Source organism: Mytilus californianus, unplaced genomic scaffold (assembly GCF_021869535.1).
Source record: "Mytilus californianus isolate M0D057914Y unplaced genomic scaffold, xbMytCali1.0.p SCAF_3, whole genome shotgun sequence".
Classification (NCBI taxonomy): Eukaryota; Metazoa; Mollusca; class Bivalvia; order Mytilida; family Mytilidae; genus Mytilus; species Mytilus californianus.
This window is the reverse complement of record NW_026262679.1, coordinates 60259804-60286804: the sequence shown is the minus strand read 5'-3', so window position 1 is coordinate 60286804 and position 27001 is coordinate 60259804. Positions and strand designations below refer to the sequence as shown.

Here is a 27001-nt window from a genome sequence, read left to right as displayed (position 1 = left end):
CGGTCTAATTTATAACTAAACAATCCACGAAAAACAAATATGACACACATGAAACAACGACAACCATTGAACTACAGGCTCCTGACTTGGGGCAGGCACATAAAGAAAGTGCACGTGGCGGAATTTAACATGTATGTGAGCGCTAAACCCTAACCTAACCTCGGACTGTCGTGTAATAGCACAGCATAAGAAACAAGTGTAAAACAACAGTTTCAATTGGCTTAAACCAATAGATCGGCATGAATGGGTTATATAAATCCATCGGGGTGATCTCGGGTGCTCCGGAAGGCACGTGTGGCACCCGTCGTGTTATTCGTGAAGGTAAAAACCCAGTGATTTGGTTTCATTTGGTAGTTCACATTCGAGGAAAAGATGACGGGATTGTGGTTACGACAACTGGAACATATCCGTCGTCACCTGTGAAACAGATATTCCAAAAAGTTTGTTTTTTTCAATTAGTGCGAGGTATATCAGACAATGCAATTTATAAAAATAAAAGATCGATATTAGTTTATGTTCAAATGATCATACACGCTAAATAAAATTCGGAGAATTCTTATTTTATAGAATTGATGCTTTGTCGCTTAGTCCGATCCCCCCCCCCCCCCCCCCCCCATTTCCCTGTAACTTTAGTGTGAGTTTATTTAAAGTGTCTCATTTGTTGACAATAAAGTACAAGTCTTTTGATTTGTGTCGAGCCTGCGACATTAATGTAGCGGCAGTGAGACACACCAAACCTATATTCCGTCATCGGTGGTGGCGTCGGCGTCTTCATCATTTAGATTGTTAGGTTTCTCGTTTGAATTGTTTTTACATTATTCATTTCGGGACCGTTTATTGCTTACTATGTGGTATGGGTTTTGTTCATTGTTGAAGACCATACAGTCATATATAGTTCGTAACTTCTACGTCATTTGGTTTGTTGTTGAGAGTTTTCTAATTGGCAATCATACCACATTTTCTTATTTTCATATATAGTTTTTTTGCATTAAATATTACCGAATTAAACTGTTTTGACATGATAAATTTGTAAAAACCTACATGAATTGTTATAAAACTTGTATAGGAGTTATTCTTCAAGATCAAGATAAAGCATCTACAGAAAAAAAAATTTAAATTTTGTTTTTACCAATAAATGTACCGATAAATGCACAGTCAACATTACGCTTTTACACTGACAGCAGCAATATCAGGCGAAACTCAGGGTTACGTGGAATCTTTTACGAATTTATTATAATACTGCTTCCATTTGAGAACTAGGGGGAAAAACGGTAGGAGCAAGTGGTTTGGGGATATTCCCTTTATGTCCGAAATACTGTTAATTTTTTAGTACTTTTTTTCTTAGTTTTGTCTGCCATTCCCCTTTTTCATACCAAATAACTCTGAATAACAACTCGAACTTTAATTTGAACTTTAACTCAATGGATAGCGATACTCACCCAAAGCACATCAAACAAATGACATATGGAAATAGGTTAAAAAATAGAACATATTTTTTTCCGAAATGGTCACGTGGTTTTACCTCATCAAGTAATGTGATAACAACATCAAAGAATGACAGGACCACATCAAATACTGAAACAAACACATCATGTAGTGTAAGATCGTCAAATTTTGAAACATCATTACGTAATGTTAAAGCCATATAAAGAATTGGCAAATCATCATTACAAAATAATAAAACCACATTATGTAATGAAACAAATACATTACGTTAAGTCACATAGACATTAAGTAATTTTAAAACCACATTGCCTAATGACACAACCACATTAAATAATGGTGGAACCACATCGAGTAATGACAAAACCATATTAAGTAATGACAAAACTATATCAAGTCAATACGAAACCATATCGTATAATATCGAAATATCATTAAGTAATGACTATTCCATATTGAGTTATATCAAAACATCATTACGTAATGTCAAAACCATATTATGTGATGACGAAATATCATCAAGTAATGGTAAAACAACATAACATAATATCAGAGTTCTACATAAGACAGCTGTGGCGTTCCATAGTTTTCACTCTCCAAAAATCATCCCCTTAACTTATATGACACATGTTATAGGAATAATCCTCACCAAGTATGCTCGGGAGGAGAAGTTTGGAAGCAATAATAATACAATATTGAAGATCACAAAAACAAAAAGATATAAAAAAGAACAAAAATCGTTAAAGGTGAACTTTTCACAGAGGAATATATCTCTTGCACAGTAACTCTATTTTATTAACTGTCAAAATGTATCAAATATATGATCGAACTGGCTACTGAGCTCACGGTACTTTCTGCAACTTTTATATTCTACAAGTAGATGCATTGGCCTTATGATTATAAAACAATACGGTAAACGCGTGTTTCTAGATCGTTTATGTTGTTTTACCTGACAAAAATGTTATTGTTAAAGGAGTTTTTTAGTATCGGTAGGAATGAAAAAGGGTACCAAACAAAATTCGTACGGCTCCAGAAAGACAGTCAACAACATCCGAAAACTAAAGCTTATACTACAAATACACAACCAAAAACCCTAGATATGTAGTTTCTGCTTCACAGGTTGCACCTTTCGAATTGGTAATTATGCAACAAGAAATACTAAAGGGTCAGCAGTAATCGAAAAATCTTTGGTTTTAGTTTTTCTTAAATTTATGTTTTTTTTCTTAGTATCTATGTGGTAAAACATGCTGCATACTAAACCCTTTCTAGAAAATATAATTGTATTACATTCGTGTATATGTTAACAAACATGAAAGAATAGATGTTAAGTTTCAATATGACATAAAAGCCAATAAATTCAATACATGTACCTATATCAAATCTCACATAAAATTTAACATTTGGTTTATAAGGTTGCAAATGTTAAAAATTAATATTAACATTTGCTCTACTACGAATTTCAGAGAATGCTAGGTTGCAATAAAGGACATAAATGATCATAGAATGTGTTGTGGCACTTTAAATGTTAAAATCAATTTTAAAGACAAGCTTTATGTTTTTTAAGGTTGGTTCAATATACCTTTCAGAATTATATTTTTTTTTAAACACGCAAAGAAAATGTAAACACATCATTTTTCATGCATACATCATTGTACATTGGAAATGTCAAAACGTCATCTTAGAAAAATCTTCATTGAGTCTCTAGGACTTCGCTGGCTTCGGTTTCTTGCTTTGTGAACAATGATCTATATATGATCGGTTTTTATATAACTATTTATATATGGTTTAACGTTTTGACAGAAGTAATCAATATATGGCCTCTTATTATCTATCAATTATAAAATAGAACCATTATAAAATAAAATACTTTTTTGCATTTTTTACAGCTGTATTTAATATATCTTTGATTACAGGTCCTTGAAGATATGCGTAGACGATGTTTGAACTATAAACTAAAATTTAAAAAAGGTGGATTTTGTTAGAAGGTGAACTAAATAAAACTAGTTTTTCTTAAACCGGCAACGTTTCCAACTTGCAAAATTCAAAAGTTCCGAATTCATACTTGATTAGAACTCTATTTCTCAGCAGAGTACAACCGTGCTATCTTTTGATATCTGTTATGCATATGTCACGGCTCTTACAAAAATTTAAAAGAACTTTTACGAACTTAATTGGATTGGCTGCAGTCCATGAGCTGACGTTTTGGAACAGTAGTGTATAATGATAGTAAAAAGATAAATGTTCGTTCCTGTTGACCTTTCTTTTTTTTTTTCTTTTTTTTTCGACGAATCGGCTGACCGAATATTTGCGATTAAGCTACAGACAGGGAAGTGCGTGTCATTCCAACAAGGATAAGCTACAAGCCTTGATAAACATCTAATTATTTTAACCTACTGCTATACCGTATACTTCAATTAAAATTTTGTAATATAATCTAACCTATCACGTTACATTAGCGAATATTAAATATTTGAAAAAATTACGAAAGTCTTTAATTAAAGAGACAGTATTTTCTGCGCTATGAAAGTGGGTACATGTTGTATTACGCATTAAATAAATATGCTTCAAAAGCTTATAACCCTCACCAGACTTATCCTTTCTTCAAAAAGCCAGTCCTAACCGGTGTAAGCAAGAATCGTGACACCTCGTGAAAAATTTAAAGAAAATAAAGCTGCAGCTCCCTGAGACCAAGTTGACCTTAGATGTATTTAGCTATTTTTTTAAGGTCCCTTTTGGTCTCCTCGCTTGTTCCAGTAGAAGAACACCATTGGCTTTCTAATTTAAGTATTGATCTTACCCCCCCCACCCCAAAAAAAAAAAGAAGAAAAAACACTTCGGATAAACCAATTTATAAAGTGCTATTTTCACTTCATATTTATATAAAGTTTTATCATTTAATATTGGTTTGTGTCGATATATGTAAGTGTCAATTATATCTAGCTATATTTTCTTATATTTTTTGAAACTCCAGTTCTCATTTTTTGTATTATAAGATTTTTAAAAAAAAGATTCTTAGCCTTAACTTCTCGTTTTTACAAGTAAATATAGATGAACAATTTATAATAAAAAACAACAAAAATACAATTTTGTTTTCTCTTATCAAATTTTTTAACTATTTTGTTTGTTACACTATTTCTTATTCATTTAAAATTTATCAAACGGATTTTTCTTTGTTCAAATTTTCTTCAATAGACATTAGATCTTGTAAATAATAAAATTTAAAATAGTTGAGATGTTTTATTAGCACATTACACTTTCTCCTTTGAATTCTTCTCAATTGTTTTAAAACTCGGAATGTGTGAAGATTATATAACGAAACGAATGACAAAATAATGATCCTTCTTAAACATTTTTTAATTAAGACACCTTTTTCACCCTACGTGATGAATGCCATGAAGTTTAAGGGATTTTGTGTAAAGAACGCCTTCTCAGTCTTGCATTGTATCTTTTTTCCGAAGAAAAAACTGATTTAATTTATGACTATTTAATAGACCCCTGTTTTTGTTATTTGGCAAATATAGACAATGTTACGCCTTCTTTGTTTTGGGAAAACCGCTATTTAAAGTTTTACTAGCTTTCGCTGTGTAAAGGCATGAAAGTATTAAAGATATAAAAAGATATTGAAATATCATTAAGTGTTTTCTAGATTTCGTCTTTGTAATACTCACAACAGATATTAATCAACCGTGCACGAGATTTCTTTGAAATAAGAATAATAATACATAGTATATTATGAACATGATCATTAATTTATGACGAACCAATTACTACACGCACATGACAACAACACCTTCCTCCTCAAAAAAAGTAAAACCTAAAAAATAGCAGAGCCACGATTGCCATTTCTCGTCTTACACTGAATCCTACACAAAACAAAAGCACAAAATGGCGTACTGGTGGTTTGAACGGAATTCTTTGCTACATGTAGATAAAAACAATGCTATATAAATGTACACAAATTCGCTTTGGTTGGTGTGAACAGGGATACATGGGCGACGCAATCTAAAGAAATGCTGTCACAATTTGCCCCAAAAACCTCAAATAAAAAATAAAGAAAAGTTTCAAACATTTAGACAACAAGAGGAACCTAAACATTTTTGTTAGTTAATTTGGCAGCAAAATTAAGGGATAATGCAATTGATTCGAATGACTGCTAAATGATTACATACATCTTAATAACAAAGAAAAAAATATCTTATTCCATATATGGCACTCTTTCAGATTTTCCTCAACTGCAATAATTTTTTTGTTGGCGTCATTGTCATATTTTGTGGGAGGTTTAACTAGCTATAAACCAGGTTTATCTCATGACTGAAAATGCCTGTACAAAGTCAGGATATGACAATTGTTTTCCATTCGTTCCATTTGTTGATATACTCTAACGTTTGATTTATTATGTTTTATGGTTTTCCCTTGTGTAAACTTAGCTTTGGGTTCGATGTTTTTGTTTTAAATACTTGACTTTTGAATATTCAAAAAAGCAAAATAGTACACGTCGATAAGCAAACAAAAAATACTCAATCAATCGGGGACAGACATACAATGAGGCGTCAGAAATAATTAAACACCTATATATTGAATCCAAGATGCACTTAATGGATCTCCCCTACCTCATTTAGGCCGAGCAACTTCAATATGAATAAAGGGAGATGTTGGATTTATGTTAATGAGACGACATAAACCGAACACAAACAATACAAAGCCAAAATACGGGAATATTCAACACGGATAAGAGTGTAGTGTATTACCATATATAGCTTATCGCCAAGATTCGAGAAAAGATATGAATAAGTAATAACGAATGTCATCAACATGAAATTATTGAAAAGACAAGAAATGTATGTCTATTTAAACACCACAAAGGTTTCTTGCTGGGGATTAGCACATAACCATGCGGTCGTACTTTTTATATATGCTCAACCTTTTCCGTGTGTGTTCAATGGAATTACAAACTGAAGGTACACAGACGATTGTACCTAATGTATCGTAAAGTTGTTATTACTTATACTGCAGCGATATATATTTCAAAGAAATCTGAATAAGTAAATGATTGGATTTACATGACCATATCAAGAATATTGAAGCAATTAAAACTACCTGCCACTGGATAAAGTAGTTTTGTTAACAAATGTACGAGTGTATTGGCTAGCAAAATTAAATGTTGCAAATAATGGTCACTTCTATAAAAATCACCTTTTTAATTTCAGAATGACAGATGTTTCACTCCTTTTTTTTTCTACAATACATTTCAGTGCAGAAGAATATAAAATGTATTTGTACGTACTGCGATACATAAGGGAAAACTACTCGAACTTAGAATTGTTTCAGTTTGGTAGGTAATGCGAATATTCATTCAAAATATAGAATAAAAATATAAATATATAAATTTAATAATTCATAAAGATAATAAATTCATTTTGGTAAAAACAAAAAAAATGAGAGATTACATGCACTAATCGTTGCACTTGTTAATCAGTTGTCGTCCACGTAATCCGTGTTGCATCAGTTTATATTCAAAATATATAAAAGAAAAAAGTCTGTCTACTATTATATTTGATGCATATATTAGCACAGAAATTAAACATGCTGTACTAGTATATAAAAGCAAACGCAAAGCGTATAATTAGTTTAAAATTTAAACCAAAAGATAGAATAAAAATGAGACACCTAATCCATCATGATGACAAGTATCTGTTCTATCGTATTGTCATTTCCTATTGTCAAACATAATAATGGAGAAAATAAAACATACGGAAGCCTGATAGGGCCACAATAAATGAAACAAAATGTCGCAACTAAAATACTATACACTAAAATATAAAACGTTGGATATCACTACAAACTTAAACGATATGAAAAAAAGAACCAAAATCGTTTTCCAAGAGAAAATTTGGACCTTGTCTCTTGCAGAGTTTCACAATTTTAAACACTGTCAAAATGTACCAAACAAATCTTTCAAATGCTGGCTATTGAGCGCTCAGTACTCTCGATGACTGTTATGTGTTACACAAATGTACCAGTGGATGCAACAGCCCAGTGGTTGTTCAATCATATGATTTCCTTACGCTAAACACGGGTATCTAGATCGTATATTTTGCCCCTTTTACTCTTGAATTCAATTGATTTGGTTAAGTGTCGGAAGTAATCAAAAAGAGGACAAGCAATCAGGCCGTTAGTTTTCTCGTTTGAATTTTTCATACATTTGTCATTTCGGGGCCTTTTATAGCTGACTATGCGGTATAGGTTTTGCTCATTGTTGAGAACTATACGGTGACCTATAATTATTAATTTCTATGTCATTTGGTTGTCTCTTGTGAAGAGTTATCTCATTGGCAATCATACCACATTTTCTTATTTTTAAAGATTCCAATCAAAATACCTTAGTCTCAGAAAAACAGACAACACCAGGCAAAAACTTAAGCTTATATTACAAATACGCAGCCAAAAAACCCTAGATAAGCAGTTTCTGCTCCACTGGTGGCATCTTTCGAATTGTTAATTATGCAAAACAAGAATACTGAAGAGTCAGCAGTGATCGTAAAATCTTTGGTTTTAGTTTTCTTAAATTCGTGTATTTTCTAAAGTACCTATATTGTAATAGAGAGGCGTTAGATACAAAAGGGACATTTAAACTCATAATTCGAAAATAAACTGACAACGTCATGGCAGAAAAGAAAAAGACCAGAAGACAAACAACAGTTTTTATACAAAACTTAACATAGAAATCTAAAGACTGAGCAACACGAACCACACAAAAAAAACCGGGGTGATTTTATGTGCTCCGGAAAGGTAAGCAGATTCTGTGAAGCCCATTGTAAGACATGCTTCATATTAAATCCTTTCTAGAACAAACCATTGGATTAAATGTGTTTATATGTTTACAAACATAAATGAATAGATGTTAGGTTTCGATATTACAAAAAAAACGCCAGTAAATTCAATACCTTTATCAAATCTCACATAAAATTTAACATTTACTCTCTAAAGTATTTCAGGGTATATAAGGTTGAAAATATTGCAACTTAATATAAAATTTACTCTTTTATGTACTTCAGAGAACGTTAGGTTGTAATATTAGACATAAAATGATAAAAGAACTTTTTGTGTGGCTTTAAATATTTAATGCAAACTAACAGACAAGCTTACCTTTTTCAAAGTTTTTATAATATTCATTTCTGAAAAAAGAATAAAAACCCTCAAATGTAAACAAATCATTGTTAATGCATACATACTTAATGGCAAACGTCAGCTTAGAATAATCTTCATTTAGTCTCTATGCCTTCGCTGACTCCGATTCATTGCTTTGTGAACACATGTCTATACCTAATTTGTTTTATATTACTTTTTTATCACATGGACCAGGCATGATAAAAAAAATGAGTGGGAGCAGCTTATAGGGTGTTGTCCGGATATCAGAAACATCTCAAGAGTCTCCTTTTTTACTTCTACTAGTATTCTAAGTTTTGTTTATGATTGCACTTATCTATTTAACATTTTGACAGAAGTGACAAATATATGGCCTCCTATAACATGTATAAGAAATTAATTATATAATAGAACTGTTATAAGATAAGTACTTCTTTGCATTTAATTTTATAGCTGTATTTTATATATCTTTGATCACAGGTCATTGAACAGATGCGTGGAAATTGTTTCAACTATAAATTAGAATTTAAAATATTGTTAGAAAGCGAATCAAATAAAGTTCTTTTTCTTAAACCGACTATGTTTCACAACTGCAAAATTCAAAATTTGCGAATTCATATATAATTTACACTCTAGGGATGTCCCAGCAGGGTACAAGTTAACTGTGCTACATTTTGTACTATTTATGCATCTGCCAATTATTGACATGATAATGATGACGATCGGGTATGCATTTCATTCCGCTTGACAAATCTTTGGCGGAATTATGGCTTTAAGAAAATTTAAGGAAGATTGTACGAACATATTTGTAAAGCCTTCAGTTTTGAAACATAAGTATATAATGATGATTAAATTGATTAATTTTCGGTTTCGCTCCGGTTGACCGCTTTTTGCCAACGGGTTTACTAACTTTTTGCGATTACGCTGCAGAGGTGCATTCGTTTCGTTATGACAAGAATTGTTTCAAAACAGAAATCAACATCTATTTCTTTTCCTTACTGCTGTCTTTTATATTTAGATAACATTTTTTAAATGTATAATTTTACAAACCGTGAAAACAACAATGCTTATTTCAAAACTTAGACAATTTAGGAATATATAACCACATTTCTATAATTCTTTGACAATTTATACCTTTCTGCACTCATTGTATAAAAAAAATTTAATCAACGTGTGGTTGCCGGTGATCTCAGAAGATGATTGGATGAATTTAAGGGTCATAACCTTTATCAGCTTAAAATATGCTAACAGGTGTTAATGAAATTGACAACTTTGTGAAATGTGGAAGGCACTCGAAGGGGGTTTTGGTTTAACAAAAAATGAAAATGTATTTTTTAATCATTAGAGAAACCGATTCTTACATAGTTACTCGTGAATTATCGGATTTATCCAATCTCGATAGTTAAATTATAAATTTTAAAGTCCTCGCCAAGGCTCAGACTTTAAAATTGATAATTTAACTATCTCGATTGGATAAAATCCGATAATCAACTGGTATCAATGTAAGAATCTATATTTATCTGTTAAAGAGATAACATTTTCTGCACAATTAAAGCAGGTAAATGTATATAGGTTTATCGAATAAAAATGATTCAAAAGTCTTTATTCCCTCACCAGTCATCTTGAATAAACATATCTAAAAGCGTGTAAGCAAGAGTCATGACAGCTCGTGAACATTAAGCTGTAACTCCCTCAGGCAAAAAGAAAAAATAACAAAAGTACCGAACTCAAAGGAAAATTCAAATCGGAAAGTCCATTACCAAATGGCAAAATCAAAAGCTCAAACACATCAAACGAATGGAAAATAACTGTTATATTCCTGACTTGGTACAGGCATTTCCTTATGTAGAAAATTGTGGATTAAACCTGCTTTTATAGCTAGCTAACCTCTCACTTGTATGACAGTTGCATAAAATTCCATTATATTGACATAATGTGTGAACAAACAAACAGACATAATAGGTAAAAATGTCAAAAATTGGGGTACAGCAGTCAACATTGTGTTATAATCTTAATCACTATAAAAACAAACAAGTATGTCAACAACAAAAAACAAAAAAATGCAGCCTAAGTTGACCAAAAATCGATTTTACTATTCGTTTAATGTCTATTTGGGCCATATAGCTCCACTTATACATAATTGGCGTTCAATTTTTTGTTATTGAAGTTTTTTGATGAAAGTACATTAAGAAACACGCTTCGGACGCACAAATTTATAAAATGTTTTCGTTTCTCTTCATTATGTAATTACTTAACAAACTAACCATGATTTCAAATTTAATAATATACCAGTTCAGGTCATTGTCAAGGAATGTCAGCCTACATAAGAAAAAAAATTAAGTGAGGTCATGAAGGGAATTTGCAAAAATAATTGAGAAGTAAGACGTTCAGGGTTTATTTCGATTATACTTTAACGACAAATCGTCCAAGTATGTTAAGGGTGAAATTTGTGCGAAAGTAAAATGTGAATACCCTCTCCAGCTGTGTATGCTTATGCCGGGTGTTGCCGTCACGACTACGGGTTTTATTTTAGTTTGTTTGTCTTTGTACGTCTTTTTTTCCTGGAGGAGCTGCGTGTCTTATATTCATGGTAATTCTTGCTATCCTTCTTTTGTTTTATAAAATAAAAATTAAACCCCTCAGCCTTAAACTTTTGCGTTTGTACAAGTAAGTATAAGTAAAAGTACTATGACGAAAACCCAATAATAAAAGTTATATTTTTTTATCATTTTGTTTTAACCTTTTCGCTTGTATACCGTTTTTATTTGAAATTAGTTAAATGGATTTTTCTTTGATTATTTTTTTTTTTCGTCCATTCATCGAAGAATTTACAACAGTTATCTTATTTGCACACTGCACTTCCTTCTTCTTTTCAATACTTTACAATTGTGTGATGATGTGTTCAATAATGTGTGAAGATTAAGATTACGAAAGGAATGACAAAATACAAAATAGCGATCAGTCTTCAATAACTTTGTGAATGCCTTACACCTTTTTCTCGTACGTGGGAAATACCATGAAATTTGAGAGATTCAATTCAAAGAACGCCTACCCACTCTTGCATGGTATCTTACTTTAGAATATATTATGTATTACTTGGAAAATGATGACACAAGGTTCCACCTTCTTTATTCTGAAAAAATGCGCTATTGAAGATTTTGCTACCTAATGATCGGAGGTGTATAAATTCATTGTGTAAAATGATGAAAGTCTCACAAAGATCGAAAGATTTTGATATAATATTGAGTGTAATCTAGAGTTCGTCTCACAAATTTAATAAAAATATTGACATTTTTACATATGTGATATCATCACAATTGGCCAAGTGTTATTTTAATAGGAGAGAGATAACTTCATCACAGGAAAGGATAACATGTTTTATCTCACCTCGGGTAAATTAGTGACTTTGTGATTGGTTTAAAGCCGTCACGTGGTGACCATCTATGAATTCTTAAAAGGTCAATAGATTTCATGGAGGTATCATGAAGTCACGTCTACCATTATTGTTATTGTATTTTATTGTTTATTTTCATACAACTTTGCAGAAAAAGTCCCGTGTGCAATACATTCGATATACGATTCGCTACTGATCCCCTACGGATCCAAAGAGGTTTAGTAAAATCCATAGGCGATTCGGCCTTCGGCTTATAGATCCGTAGGGTGTCGGCAGCAAAATCCATAACTTATAATCCTGCCCTGTCCTGGCTGGTAAAATACAGTAATACAAAAAGGGGTCATGAACAATAAAAAAAAACAGCTTCTGAATTTTAGTATTACAGGTGTGTTGTGTTTTGTTAGAAATATCTTTTTTAAAAAAAAAAACATGCCAATGTCGAAGAATATATGTGTGTGTACATACTGCAGCAGGAGGAAAACAACATTTCACGCCGAGATTTTTATTTCTGTTTCAAGGTAGCATTAATAAGATTTCCTATATATATCATGTAACTTCATTAAGATAATCAATTTTTTCAAGTAAAACTTATTATAGTAAGATTACTTTAACACACTATGCGAATTGAGTAAATCAAAAACCATGATAGGTACTTTCAAATTAAATGTTTCTCTGCAGCTGTTAATCAGCTGCCGTCCACTTATTCCGTGTTGCATCAGTTTATAATCAATCTATAACGGCTACTTAAGAAATAAAACTCGATCAACTATTTATACATTGAAGACGTCTGTCAAAATGATAAGGCTTGTCATATTTGCACTGAAATTAAACCTGCTGCATATAAATAGCAAATGCAATGTATATACTTAGTTTAAATTGAAACCAAAAGATGAAGAAAAACGAGACACCTTATCAACTATGATGTGCATTGAAAAGTATATGTTCTATTGTCATTTTCTATTGTTATACTGAATAATGGAGAAACGGGGAAAAAGTTTTGTAATATTAGTTTTTATAGGATTGGATATAACCTGCTTTTATCTGCTTATCTTGAAATTAATGTATAAAATGAACGATAATGATACCACAAGTATGCCATTAAAAACAGTGTCTGCCAACAAATGTATTCCTTAGACACATCACATGTTTTCTATTATTACAGGTTTCTTGGAATTTATTTACAGCATTTTACGCGCTGCAGTTTGATGATTTACATTTTTGGGATGATCTACAATATGAACATTTCATCGTTAAGAATAAAATGTTATTACCCGGGTCGTCTCTCAAGTTATTTTACAGTTAAACTGTTGTTTTAAAGCGTATAGCAATAATATTTTTTATATCTTGATTTATTTGAAAAATGTAAAGAAATATTAAATATAACGAAAATATGTCATAAAACTTTATGCAACTTTAATTTTTCGATCATTCGACAGGGGAGCATTTATACATCGAATTTTATTTTTAATTTGATATTTCATCGACTTTTAATTGCTATGAAACGTTATAAAAGAAGAAAAATATATTTAGGTGAAATTTCAGTTTGGTGATTTTTATGAAATAATGTCTATCTCTGGAAGTTCAGTAAATCAATACAGGGGTACCTAGAATAACGTTATAATCTGGGTAAATTGTAATACAGCAGTTGTACAAAATAAGTTATGTTTAATAGATCAAAAAATGTATCTCAATAATGCTAATTGGGAACATATGGCACCATTTCCACCAAATCAGCACACACAGAGTCTTTCAATTGATATAAATGTTAAACAGATTTGACCGTGGGTTTTGTTTTCAGAGGCAAGTAACTTTAAATAATAAATTATTAGCATTTGTATTGAGGAGTTGACTTTAGGCGATTGTGTTTTTGTACCACTAGAAAAAAAACTATGAATTCTAATATAAAATATGACAAATGTCTTGAAATTTCTGAAGAGTTGACGAAAGTATGAAAAGTTAACAGACGACGGACATTAAATGAATGCAAAAGTTCACAATGACCTTTGGACTCATTTTTTTAATAACATTGCAGTTTTTTCTATTTAAAAAAAGAACCTTGCGGTGAATCAGTAAGATTAAAAGTTAACAGAATGTTATATAACTTATTTAAAGTTTCGAGAAAAACAAAAAAAAAAACAAATGTTATTACTTGTCGGTGGTCGTATTTTTAAATCTCATTCATTTTCTAAATTTAACTGAATGACAAGCAGAAAAGGTGGCGTTATATTCTTTATAAAAGTAACACTTATTGTGATTTTTTAAAGAATGTTGTAATATGAACGGTAATTTGTCAGGTCTTTGACAGCCCGTAGTTATGACATTAATTTATTTATTTCTCACGCAGAAACCGCATGTTGACTAGTAAATTCCGTTGATAATTTTCTTACCTTTCCTGGAATCTCAAAATGTTACCATCTGCATGGGAACAGGTTGGATGAGGCTACTTGGAAATTCAATCTTACTCTCAAGCGAAACATTTTGAAAGGGATAAGATGGAATGATAAGGAAAAAGGTTATCTAGTCCATTTATTAAAGTTTCGCAGCACAGGTGATGATCGAATGGTTCCTTGAAAAACCTGCAGTTTAAGTATTGCAAAGAATCCGTTTGATATCGGACTTCCAAATCATTCAAAAATAGATTTACAGTTGTCCGTTGATAGTTAACATAAATAACTGTCGTCAAATCACGAAATATTTCTCAATCCTATCCGTAATAAATAGTTAATCACCAGTATATGGAAAGTTTACTTAGGGTGTTTCTACAATTATATGAAAGAGTATTTAGTGTGATATTGTAAATCTTAAAAAAAGAAATCATGACCTTATGAAGATTTGTACTTTATGACAACGCCAGTGATCGATTTTTAACATTAAGATTTATTTTTTTTTTTATCCTTAAAAATTTCAATAATGTTGACTATATTGTTGTTGTATGAGTCTGACTAGTATTTGCTTTTGCTTATAGACAAAAACAGTTGCTTGATAAGCGTACATATCACTTTTATTTTCTTCACTTACAAAAAGTATAATTTTACCAAATTTGATTATTATTTTTTTATAATTAATGTGTTTTTCATTTTAAGGTACATGTATATATATTTGATATTATAATTCGTTATTTAATGATTATGATACTTTGTGTAGATTGTTATCTCTTATAATCCTACCACACCTTGGAAAATTAAACGTTATTATTAAAGGATGGTTGTTACGTAACTAGGTTTATTATTAATCATAACACCTGAAAGAATTTTATCTCGTAATTTACATGTTGGTTACAATTTTTATGCTGCTCCGAATGAACGGAGAAGACCTTAGTCTGATTTTTGGAATCAAATTATATTTTTTTCGTTCGTTTCTTAAAAATCAAAAAAAAAGTAGCAATATCAGTTTAATAACTGAACCTTCTTACAAAGTTTAAAATCATAAAATATAATGGCAAAAGTCATTTAAACAATAATATTGAAATGAAATATTTCAATCAGTTCAATAAAACGTGAAATTTGTAACAAATTCGTACAATCCAATTGATGTCGTCTGGATAAGCTACTTGTAGAACCATAAATCATAGTATTTACGTAAGCAAGGAATAGTATACAACACTCTGTTATTAATGATTAATTTACAGCCTTTTCAAAAGCTGTTCAATACCAGTATTATGAAAACGCATTTGTTTTGATTTTTTTATTTATTGATCAAATGATATCAAATATGCTAAGAGAAAACAATTTTTAAAATCGTTTTGGTTGCAAACAAAGGCCATTATAATATATAACTGAAAATTGAACAAAATCATTTTTATTACGACTAGTGTCGCAAGCGATGAGAAATATTCTTACCATTACGAAGCAACTGATGTCATTCCCGGTTTAAACGGAAGTTCATTTTGCCCCAAAAAATGTATTCAAATATGTTCTGTTCGTTAAGATGTGTCTTAGTTGATCTTAGATGGATTTTGCTATACTGCTTATGCTCCCTTTGGTTATTAGCTCTTTTGGTGCTGTCTATTCTTTATCAACATTTTTTATATTTGTTTTATGGTGTTGTCATACTTTTTTATACGAGTTCCACTGATGATCCTAATAGACGAAACGGGCGTCTGTCTTACTGAATAATAGGCCTGGTATATTTGATTAGTTTGTTTATATGCCAATGCATTAAAATACAACATTTACCATTAAAGGAGAGTGAATCAGTTCATTGTCCGTAATATAGATAAGGCTCTGCTTGTCCCTTTTCATCTTTTATGTTCGAGTTGGATAAAAACAAAGTTAATAAGTTTTTTCTTTGTTGTTATCGATAGACCTTATCGCTATTTGGGAATCTGCGACACTTTACCCGAGAATCTGCGCCACTTGAACTATTGACGTCATACAACAATCACTTTTCCTTTGTGGCGTCAGACATTTTCTATAATGACTCAAAAATTTTACAGGAACCTTTGTGATGTCCAGTAATGGCGGACAAATAGCGATAAGGTGTATTAGATCTATGGAGGGATTGTGCTTATAATATCACCACTCAAGAAATAACGTTCTTGCTAAAGCTAGTTTACAGCTTCTGTACACATTAATAGATAGGATACCATACGACACCTATTGCAATTAGGGAAAAGTATAATTGACATAAAAAGGCGAAAGAACAAATGATTTTGAGGATAAATTCAGGATTGATAAAGAAGAGAATTTTGTTTGTTGTTCTTTTTTTTCCTCAGTAAATACGTGCAGATTTATAGTTATATGTCATGTATTTTTATTTAATGTTATTTGTGTAATAAAACAATAAACCACCCAATGCGTTCTTTTATTGACAAACAATGCATACCACCATTTATACTTTAGTTAAATACTTTGCTTAGAGATTGATAACTTATTATCTCAATCGTTAGTCTTTTCGTAACAAAAGCAAACTTCGTGTCGGTTAAACGTTAACTTTTAGATATAATAACTGTAAAGTATCATATTAATTTAGGAACAAAAAACATCTGCAATGAACTGTATGTTTACTATCTAATTTCTATACTAAAACATAAATACAATTTCGTGTTATGGAGTAATTTGACAGAATTAAATATTGCATAATCAAAATCAAACGTATTACATTTGATGCAAAAGAAGTCAATCTTCCGACGAACGTTCAGATCCAAATGTTGGTGAAGCTTACAATGTAACAATAAATGTTTACATGAGAGCTATTGACCTTCAAAAATAGTCAAACACCTTTTCCAAGGTTGTTCTCTAGAAATAAACAGCACGGATGCTTGGCTTTGATATATTATTTTAAAATACATAAAAACGCATAACTGATCATGATAGCAAAATTTTGGCATAATCTTTTTAGACGTTAAACTGAAGGTTCTTAAAATTTTATAATGAACTAAAAACTTGTATGGGGTTTTCTTTTTACGTATTTCCTAAATATAGTTTATAAATTAAAGCAAATATGTCTATTTTCCTCAAACAATATGTTACGGTTATCGAAAAATATCAGAGTAAAAAAAGGCCGTTTTAACACTGTCGTAAAATGAAAAGAATCCTTCGCAGCGAACTCGGTTTCACAGTTTTATATTAGTACATTTTTTTTTAAACGTGAGTGATTCAAAGTGTAAATTTTGCAAGGATATTAGTCTATATTATATATGATGATTACGTCTTGGATACTTTTGAATATGAAAGTAACCGACCATTACAAAATATAATTTATGTATAATGTATTTAATCTGCTTTGGATTGAATTTGTTATATAAGTTATATTTGTTTCATAATGCCCTTGCGTTTTGCAGTCCTGGCATAAAAGGTATTCACAATTGGCCGTTTCAGAATCTAAAGGACTATGGGCAATTTTATTGTTCGTACCCCAAAATGAAAATAACGTCACGTCATTGGTTAAATTTCCATTGTTTATGACATTTTAAACCAATCACGACCTTTGGTGTACATTTTTGAAAATATTATCCAGAATGCATAAAGAAATGTATATAGAAACAGCATCACGTGTCTTGTATGAAATCAACATTCCTTGGTGCTATTTTTTCGAGGGTATTACCAATATAGGCTACCATTTAAACGAAACATAATGACTGTCGTTGCAAAAATCAAGGTTCCTGAGCTATTTTAGAAATCGAAGCGAGAGGCTTTTAACATTGCAGTATAAAATACAGGCTAAAATGGCTGAAACGTCAAATTTGCAAACTTCGTGTTGAAAATTGGCTAACAAGGTCATTACAAAAACAGGTTTCGGGGATGAAACTTGAAACTTGAATGTCTAAAGAATAAGCAAGTCCAAACCTTGCATGTGTAGTCGTTGAACTCTAGGTTCCCACGTAAAGTTAAAATGCCCCTATTTCAAGAAGAATAAACTCACGAAAACACGAAAAATTCACTAAATTCGTGTTCATTGTTTTGATTTTGGCCGCCTGACACCTTTAGGGAAAACGGTACTATTTATTCTGCCATAGGCGACAATACTAACATTTTCTAAATTTACCACTTTTTATAATAAAAACCCCGATAAAACAGTTATGTGTGGTGTTAGTACTTTATTATTCTGTTTTGAAAATTGAAGCCAAATAGTATCATGACCAACTTCCAATGGAGCTTGTTAATGTTATCCATGCCCACCGTCATTTTACACCAAATTTATGAAATTTTTGAAGTCTTTTCGAATAATTCTCTAGAAAATATTTCAATAGGTTTCAAAATTTATATTGTAAATATACACACTGCAGTTATTCATAGATAAATAAAAAAATATATTGTACCCTAACATCCAATCACAGCGCTCCTAAGTTGACTTCCTTCACCTGCCTTGGGTACACAAAAGACCAACCTAATGCTGGGAAAATGTAATAGTACCGTTTTCCCTATACTGTGACATAAAGATATAAAGAATTCTTTTGACACCATTAATGCAATACTGGGTTATTGTGAAAACCTTGGCTATAATAAATACTTGTATGTTCCCATTACTTAAAGAAACATGGATCATTTAATGTCCCCACCCCTACATGCTGGTTTACCTCTTTCTCTACTTCTTTCAGATAAGGCTTAATAAACAACCTGTATCCAATCATATCTTATCTTATTTAAAAAGAATAATAAACAGTTCCATTTAAACAGATAAAAATAACAGTTCCATTCAATTTGTATTCATTTCATCCAAAATTTACAACATAAGCACAAACTCAAGATTTTTCATACTAATCTCCATTCCATGCTTTAGTATATGCCATATTGTGGTTCAAAATTTCAGAGCTTGTTATAAAATCCATTATTCTGTCTTGAGATGATGAGAACAAAGATATTAGACACTTTCAACATTAAATATGCAAAATACTCAGCTGTAAAGTTGCCTTTGTTGCCTGTATTAATCTATGAAAAAGCTGAATTATGTCCCTTGGGAGTATTAATTTCCAACAAAAGTCCTTTCAAACAGTAGAAAATGAAAAATTATATATGCCTGATATAATAAAAGATAGAAACTACAAAATGAAGCACTATTGAATTATTTGCTGCATGAATTGCCAAGAATATGACCAATTCTTTACACAGGAGAGTATAATTTCTATCTAAATTTAGCCTCAAGTGGGCCTCTTTTTTTCTTAGATGGACAATTTTAACACTGAAAATGCTTCTAGTATGACCAAATGTTGCCTTACTCCATAAACAGTACAAACTTAACCAGACAATTTCCCATTTGAATAGATTATGTCTACAGAAATACCCAAGTGATACATTTAGGGAATTACACAGCAAAAAAGGCAAATATATCAGTTAAAAATATTTGTCGCGACTTGAATTCTGGTGTTTCCAATTGAATTAATCATTGCGAAAGGTGAAAACAAACACAAAAGAACTATAGTTTGGTGCATTTTATACAATATAGTTAATATTGAAATCCTAGAATAAAGTTTTATATCAGTACCCATGAATTTGACTTATTATGATGACTCAGCACTTTTCTCAACACAGTATTGTTCTCAGTGAAAAAATTCTATTCTTTGTGATAAAAATCAAATGTACTAACCAAAAGCTTCAAAATAGTATACTTTAACTGAAGTCGGATTGATTTTGATTTCCCTTGCTATCTTCGGTATAGGGAAAACGGTACTATTTATTCTGCCATAGGCGACAATACTAACATTTTCTAAATTTACCACTTTTTATAATAAAAACCCCGATAAAACAGTTATGTGTGGTGTTAGTACTTTATTATTCTGTTTTGAAAATTGAAGCCAAATAGTATCATGACCAACTTCCAATGGAGCTTGTTAATGTTATCCATGCCCACCGTCATTTTACACCAAATTTATGAAATTTTTGAAGTCTTTTCGAATAATTCTCTAGAAAATATTTCAATAGGTTTCAAAATTTATATTGTAAATATACACACTGCAGTTATTCATAGATAAATAAAAAAATATATTGTACCCTAACATCCAATCACAGCGCTCCTAAGTTGACTTCCTTCACCTGCCTTGGGTACACAAAAGACCAACCTAATGCTGGGAAAATGTAATAGTACCGTTTTCCCTTTACGGGAATATCAGAGTGATTATAAACATGGACTCTGTGACGGGCAACTTATAATATCCGTGTTTTAAAGATTTTAAGCCAGTCCAGTTCAAACTATTATCACGTGGTTCAATTCTCATTTACATATTATGAATATTAATTAGCAAAAGTACTACTTATTTCTGGCTATGTGCAGTTATCTTAACTACGAGATCTCTAGTTAGAACTTCGGCCACCGCACAGAGCAAGTGCGAGGGGAAAACCGTTATGAAAGAATGCAAACAAACGTGCACTGGAAGGTATATAGTAATAACTGATTTTTAAAGAACAAATTTAATACAACAAATCATTTAACAAATGTTACTGAAAAGTTTAATTAAAAAATGGGAACGCATGGAAAATATAAACAAAGAAATAATGGCTCTTTCAATTCACATATTTGGCACGTGCTTCACTTGCTCTGTGTTGATTGTTTATCAATGTCACGATCCGGTATACTTCGGCAACAAACTAGAAAGTTAATTAGCTTTTTATCAACAATCACTGAATGAAATATTTTTTGTCGATAATAATAATAATATTATTAATAATATAGATTAGTAATAAATATTAAAAACGTGCGTATAGGACTTAGTGAAGTATATATGCATTCATTAAAATTACAAGAAACTCGTTTCATATGACTTAATCGAGACAGAAATAAAAGGTACTAGACTTTGACTTCTCGTTAAAGACAAATTTGGACCTACTAACAGGATTCTTGTTTAATATTTTAAGTACTATAAAACTTTCGATTATAAATCAACTAACCGTTCATCAGATTTTTTTAATATTCTGATATTCATATTACATAATTGGTGGATGTAATGCATATAAAAAAAATATGCAGACATTATATATATGATGAACTCGAATTACATGATAAGAGGTGCATCCAGAAGGTTTTTCATTATTCATTTGACACGGACAATGAATAAATTTGTGAAAACAAGCTATAATTTGCGTCTTTAAGTAAAAGAATTATATTAATAATAAACTCATCATAGATACATGTACCAGGATTCAAATTGTGTACACCAGACGCGAGTTCACTTATATTACTAATTAATAAACTTAAAGGTAGATGGCGTGTCTAAATTGAAATTTATAGAATTTTTTAATAATTTGCCAAAATTTCATTTATTTCATGCTTTTTTAACATACAATAAAGTATGGGTCACGGGGCTCTTTTTCAATTAACAGATTGTGCAAAATTGTAAGATTTTGTAAGATTATAATACACTCAAAACACAATTGTGTGAAATAGAAAGACTAGAAATTTAAGATAAGATATGAGAAGATATCTTTTTACATGTACTTTCAAGAATACTAGATCAATGGACTCGTACTCTTGTTACGAAACAATAATATGTAAATTCTCTACACATTTCTTTGTAAAAGATACATTAGAGGAGTTATCTTAAATGGTGATTTTGAAGAAAAAATCAAACAAAGAATATTCTGTAATTTTAAAAACAGTCTTTAAAAAAAATGATGAAACACAGCTTTTTTTGATTTGATGAAAAGTCTTACAAATGAATTACATTCCTCTCTCAAAATTTGCACATTTGATTAAAGATTTAGACCGGGGTTTTTTCTCCTATGTTACGATGCAAGATACCTTAAATGCAGTAAATAAGAAACGTAGAAGATCTATTAGCCTAATGCGGAAACTCATTTTACACCAGAAGTTTCATAGATGTGTCTCGTTTTGAAACTACATAAACACATGCAGAAACTATTTTATAAATCATTGGCTGTAAGCACTTTACCTACTATAAATAAAAACTAGAATTCGAGTTTTTATACATATAATTACGACCTATCTTCTTACCGATTAATTCTACATATCAAAAAGGTGTAAGTTGATTCTGATAGAGTGGGTATATCCGATAATAAAATAATTTTGCCTTACAATATAGGTCACCTGTGTACCCCTCAAAGAGGCATTGCAAGGTTTTTTTTTAAAAGTGCAGAGAGCGTTGTACCCTATCGACTATGATGCATGAAATTTGAAACCCTGCTGTAATTAGGATTATACATCTAACGTAGAAAAATAGATGTAGTGTGATGGCCATTGAGTGAAATGATGTAAATGACGCGCATCAAAGCAACTATAGATCATCGTACGGCCTACAACAATGAGCAAACTTAAGACCGTATAGTCAGTAATATAAGGCCCAAACAATACAAAATCTGAAACAACTCACACGAGGAAACCAACGGCCTAATGTATGACAACACAATAAATCCGTTTTGAAATGCGGAATGTATAAATACACATCCACGTCCGATTGGAATGAAGATCTTATGCCCCTCGACAGTAGAGAAATATATTTCCAAGTTATCCTTAAAACAACTCTATGTTAGGGTCAGTAGGTTATCTGTTGATGGGCAAATTTATGAACTTTTTATTTACCGTTGCCTATTCTAATGTTCTATCCTTAATACATTTCGACCCACTTTGCAAAACGTGTCTTAATAATTTATTAATAACTTTGTTAAATATGTCCTAAATATTTGCTTCTGGACGTAGAGCAAACAACAATCAATGCCTACGTTAAAAAATGGTGGTTTGGTCATTTATTTTTTATCTCAAATTTTTATTTCAAGAACAGGAAAACTATTTGTCTATATTTTTTTGTTGTCAGGTTCTTTTTTGCAGACTGTGCATTCGTCAATTAATGAAACGGTGAATATCTTCTAGATAAAAAGTGAAAAGATGAAAATATGTCTTTTAACATGTAAAAGGTGGCATTATTAAATAAAATGTATACCTTTATCCACGGAGTGTACCTGGCATCGAAGCAGACGATGCATATGTGCCTGGATAAAAAAGCCCAAAACATGAAAAAAACAAGAAGAAAAAAAATATAAAAGTTTAACAGAAGTCTTTTGTTTTGCTTTATTCTGACTTCTTGGTCAAGGTGTAATAAAAAAAATCATATTTTGTCATATTGCAACTTAGTTTGCCAAATTTAAAGCGCTATTTGAACTCACTAAATATATGACTTTACTTGTATTGTTAAAATGTCTTTTTGATCGAGTTAAGCCATTTCAATTGATATTTTATAGTTTGTCTTTCTATGTTGTAGTGTTACACTACTGTTTCAGGTTAGGGTGAAGGTTGTTGCCCGTTAAAACGTTTGAACCCGTTGCATTTGTTTGCACCTGTCCAAAGTCAAGAACCTGTTGTTCAGTGGTTGTCGTTTGTTGAGGTTGTCGTTTCTTGCTTTTTATATAGATTAGACCGTTGGTTTTCCTGTTTGAATTGTTTTACACTAGTCATTTTTGGGCCCTTTATAGCTTGCTGTTCGGTGAAAGCCAAGGCTCCGTGTTGAAGGCCGTACTTTGACCTATAATTGTTACCTTTTTACACATTGTGACTTGGATGGAGAGTTATCTCATTGGTACTCATACCACATCTTCTTATTTCTATTTATTTACAGAAAATACATGAAATTCAATTTCTGACTGCAGGAACATAAACTTTCAATCGCAAGATCAATGTTGGTTGATTTTTTGTTAGAAATTCGTTTGCGTCAAAAGTGTATTATTTTGCGCCACAACTTATTTGCACTATTCTACGTTTGCGCCACAAGTTTTCAAAATACCTTGTATCATTTGCGCCAAAAATAAAGTATACATGTACGATTGATCCAATTTGAAACCAGGGGATGTGGCTTCCTGCATTTCAAATGATCAGTTTAAGAAAAAAATTATCATTTGTTTTTTTTGGTTTGTTTTTTGTTTTTTGCTTCACTGCTTTCTCTTTTAAAAATCAAAATCCCTATTTATTTAACTATTTTTTTTAAATTTTCACATCTCTTAAAATATTTTACCTTAAGTTTAACTTCATTCATAAAAACCATGTATATTCCTAATTATACATGTATTAACTTTCTACACGACAACTTTCAAACAATGGTTATAGTCTTATATTGACACATGATATAAGTCCCCTACTACATACCGCGTTGGTTTTCTGAAAATCCTAATTAGCATACTATATAAAATTGATAATTGAAATGGGGAATGTGTCAAAGAGACAACAACCCGACCAAAGAACAGAAAACAGCCGAAGGCCACCAATGGGTCTTCAACACAGCGTAAAAATCCCGCACCCGGAGGCGTGCTTCAACTAGCCCCGAAACAAATATATGTACTGGTTCAATGAAAATGGACGTCACACTAAACTCCAAAACATATAAATGAACTAGAATTAAAAAACATACAAGACTAACAAAGGCCAAAGGCTCCTGACTTGGGACAGGCGCAAATCTGCGACGGTGTTTACCATGTTTTGTGATATCTCAACCCCCCCCCCCCCCCCCCCCTTATACCTCTAGCCAATGTAGAATAAACAAACACACAGCAATAAGCACAGTAAAACTCAGTTTAAAATAAGTCCGAGTCCGATGTCAGAATAGGTAACAAAAGTAACTAAGCAAAATAACAATAGCATATCTACCCTTAAATTGTGATGCAAGTTCGTGCAATAGTAAATTGTAGGCTCAAAATGATCTAAATATATTTCTCCATCAGAAAAAGGTTCATTGATATAAATTTATTTGAATGTTTGAGTAAACAATAACATTAAAAGCAATATTTTTTTTTAGAGTAGGGCTACTTTTACAAATGTTCTGAATAAAACTGGGTGAATTAGTGGTTTGACACCTAAACATCGCCGCGGCTGTCAATATCCGATTCGACTGATAGCGAAAAACCGGCGCCACTCGGAAGCAACCTCTCAAGTAGTCGTGCAACTGCAATACATAACCATCAAAATCATCAGGTATCACACATTTTCTTAAAATGAAGACTTACAGAAGGTATAAAATATAGTTAAATATTCCTTTATATCCGACAGTAAGGCCTATAACTCGTGCGACGTCCGTTTGATTGTGTGGGATGTATTAATACGAATCCATCACTAGCAGAAAAGAGATATCCATTCCGGTGTCCATTGTTCGTAGAGTGTCGCCCCGTTGCTCCGTATTTATAGTCACACAGCCAAGCGGAAACCCCTTAATTTGGGTCTTACTGTTCGACGGGTGGATTCATATTCGAAGTCACATGTAACCCTTGGGTTGATAAAGTTAAAGATAATATTCATCTCAACAAAATTATATCGTACAGCTATATATTGTCTTTCAGATTCAAATTTAATTATTACGAGCGTATGTGTCTATGAAGGCTTGTAAGTAGGAAAACATAAAATTTCAAATCTTATATCAAAAACTATTTTCAACGATAATGTGTACAGCGCTGAAAAATTCTTTGATTGAGTTGAGTTATGTAAATTGATGAAAGTCATTCTAATATATTACATGTATTCACTCGTCAATATAATTTAAAATTCATGTAAGTTTTAATATTTACCGTTTGATTTTTCCTTTTAACGGTGAACCAAATACAAAACAGATTCGCCTTTTGATTTTAGATTTATTTTTTTTTACTCAGCTTAAAGTGAATTGAGATATAGAAATGAGACCACCTGTAAGTTTCCCACTTAAATGATAAAGCAGTAATACGTATCATTATTTGGTAAATAATTGTTTCCGTTTTTCGTTTTTTGAATGTATAAATACACATCTACGTCCGATAGGAATGGGGGCGTTTTAACTAATACCCGACGACGGGTGATGGTCTCTATATTGGACATTAACGTTTTAACTGCATCCATCGGTAGTCTCGTGGTAGCGTGCTCACCTCGAATGTAACAGGTCGTGGTTAGATCCTCGGCCGTCTTGAAAATTGGTATTTGCTATTTCTCTGCTAATCACGGCCGCAATATTTAGGAGTAAGAACAAAGACTGGTCGGTCCTAATAATGGGTCTGGGAAGAATGAACTGTCTTCCTGCGGACCGTTACCTTGTGAACAAGCACGTTAAAAATCCGGATCAGCGTATCGGTCTAGTACAAAACAGGATTCACATTCATCTCAATGTCTCGTCCTGATTATGACAGCCATCCATCCATCCTTTGAAATAACTCTTTTGTGGGGCAAGTAGGTGACTTATTGATAGGCAAATCTTATGGACTTTTCAAGGCGAATTGTATGGACTTTTCAAACATGTTTAATATGACAGTCTACATAGTTTGACCAATGATATATGTCAACCCACTGAATCTGTCATACTAATATTGGTTAACTTTGTTGTCGACCTGGATATATTTGAACTATTTGCCACTGGACGTCAAGTAGACAGCAGTCAATCTTTATATAATGGTTTTATCATAATTTGATATTTGTACATTAAAAACTTGATACTTACTTGCTAAATTAAAAATGACATGATCACATTCATTGAAAGAATTTTAGGGTCTTCATTGATATAGATAATACTATATCTATATAATTGTACAATTGTCATAAAATAGGGTAGCATTCTGTCATATCGTCTATCATACTTTATTTACCCCAAAAAATCGTTTGAATTAAAGGTCGGTTTATTTTTAACGG

The 27001-nt window shown here is 31.6% G+C and overlaps 1 protein-coding gene across 2 annotated transcripts in view; it reads right to left on the bottom strand.

The window, feature by feature from the left end:
- The window catches only part of LOC127733064 (chitin synthase chs-2-like), a 77419-nt gene that overhangs the window by 36367 nt on the left and 14051 nt on the right, over positions 1 to 27001 (bottom strand). The window contains exon 1 of one of the 2 annotated variants that reach the window (XM_052242329.1): positions 8590 to 8608. The exons of the other annotated variant lie outside the window; for it this stretch is intronic. The gene's annotated coding sequence lies outside the window, so the exon portion shown is untranslated. Of the gene's footprint in view, positions 1 to 8589; positions 8609 to 27001 lie in introns of those variants that run through there. 2 annotated transcript variants of the gene reach the window in all.